Genomic DNA, 2,080 nt, shown 5'->3' with positions numbered 1-2,080 from the left:
CCAGCTTTGTTCTTCTTGCTCAGGGTTGCTTTTGCTATTCTGGGTCTCTTGTGGTTCCATAGAAATTTTAGGGTTGATTTTTCTATTTATATGAAAAGTGCCATTGGAATTTTGATAGAGATTGCATATGTATAGATCAACAAATATACTTCTTTGGGTAGTATGGCCATTTTAACAACGTTATTTTATACAGTCCATGAGCATGGGATGTCTTTCCATTTTTTGTGTCTTCTTCAATTTATTTCATCAGCTTTGTGTAGTTTTTCCTGTAGAGATGTTTCACTTTGGTGAAATTTATTCCTAGTTTATTTTTTTCTTTGGTAGGTATTGTAAGTGAGATTGCTTTCTTGATGGCTTTTTCAGATTGATAACTGTTGGATAAAAATGTGACTGATTTCTGTATGTTGGTTTTATATCCTGAAACTTTACTGAATTTGTTTATCAGTTCTAAGAATTTTTTGGTGGACTCTTTAGGTTTTTTAAAGTGTAAGATCATGTTGTCTACACACAAAGATAATTTGACTTCTTCCTTTCCAATTTGGACACCCTTCATTTCTCTCTCTTGCCTAATTGCTCTGGCTCGGACTTCCAGTACTATGTTGGATAGAAGTGATGAGAGTGCACATTCTTACCTTGTTCTAGATCTTAGTGGAAAGTTTTTCAGTTGTTCCCCATTAAGTATGATATTAGCTGTGGGTTTGTTATGTATGGCCTTTATCATGTTGATGTATGTTCCTTCTAATCCAGTTTGTTGAAAGTTTTTATCATGAAGGGATGCTGAATTTTGTTGAATGCTTTTTCAGCATCTATTGAAATTATCATATGGATTTTGTCCTTGATTCTGTTGATCATGTATCTTGTTTATTGATTTGCATGTATTGAACCCTTATTGCATGTCTGGGATGAATCCCACTTGATCATGATGGAATGGTCTTTTTTTTTTAATGTGCTGTGGAATTCAGTTTGCTAGTATTTTGTGGAGGATTTCTGCATTTATGTTCATCAGAGATACTGGCCTTTAGATTTTTTATGTGTGTGTGTTGTGTTCTTGTCTGGTTTTGTTATCAGGGTAATGCTAGCCTCATAGATGAGTTTGGAAGTATTCCCTCCTTCAATTTTTTGAAATAGTTTGAGTAGACTTGGTATTAGTTCTTTAAATGTTTGGCAGAATTCAGTAGTAAATCCATCAGGTCCTGAGCTTTTCTTTGATGGGAGATTCTTTACTACTGCTTTGATCTTGTTACTCATTATTGGTCTGATTAGATTTTCTATTTCTTTCTGGTTCAATGATGGTAGGTTGTATGTGTCCAGGATTTCATATGTTTCTTCTAGATTTTCCAATTTTTTTGTCATGTGCTTGTTCACAATATTGTCAAATGAGCTTTTGTATTTCTGTGGTATCAGTTGAAATGTTTTCTTTTTTATCTCTGATTTTATTTATTTGGGCTCTTAGTCTTTTTTCTTAGTCTAACTACTGGTTTGTCAATTTTATCTTTTCAAAAAACCAACAGTTTGCGTTGTTGATCTTTTATATATTTTTTAGTCTCAATTTCTTTTTCTTTCTTTTCTTTTCTCTTTTCTTTTCTTTTCTTTTTCTTTTTTTTTGAGATTGGATCTTGCTCTGTTGCCCAGCCTAGTCTGGAACTCCTGGGCTCAAGCGATCATTTTGCCTCAGCCTCCCACATAACTGGGACTGAAGACATGCACCACCACACCAGGCTAATTTGTTTTTATTTTTTGTAGAGATGGGGGTCTCCGTATGTTGCCTAGGCTGGTCTCGAACTCCTGGGCTCAAACGATCCTCCCACCTTGGCCTCCCAAAGTGCTGGGGTTACAAGTGTAAGCCACTGCACCCAGTCTGATCCTTATTTCTTTCTTCTACTAATTTTGGATTTGTTTTGCTCTTGATTTTTGAGTTCTTTAAGTTGCATAGTTAGGTTGTTTATTTGAAATCTTTCTCTCTTCTGTAGGCGTTTATTACTATAAACTTTCCTTTTAATACTACTTTTGCTGTATCCCATATTCTGATATGTTGTGTTTGTATTTTCATTTGTTTCCAGAAATTTTTAAAGTTTCTTCT

The 2,080-nt window shown here is 34.5% G+C and overlaps 1 protein-coding gene across 2 annotated transcripts in view; it reads left to right on the top strand.

The window, feature by feature from the left end:
• Positions 1–2,080, top strand: part of PIGK (phosphatidylinositol glycan anchor biosynthesis, class K) — a 119,442-nt gene that overhangs the window by 62,920 nt on the left and 54,442 nt on the right. The gene's annotated exons all lie outside the window — the stretch shown is intronic.

This window comes from Mandrillus leucophaeus, unplaced genomic scaffold (assembly GCF_000951045.1).
Source record: "Mandrillus leucophaeus isolate KB7577 unplaced genomic scaffold, Mleu.le_1.0 Scaffold103, whole genome shotgun sequence".
In the NCBI taxonomy this organism is placed as follows: domain Eukaryota; kingdom Metazoa; phylum Chordata; class Mammalia; order Primates; family Cercopithecidae; genus Mandrillus; species Mandrillus leucophaeus.
This window is presented reverse-complemented; position numbering and strand designations above follow the sequence as displayed.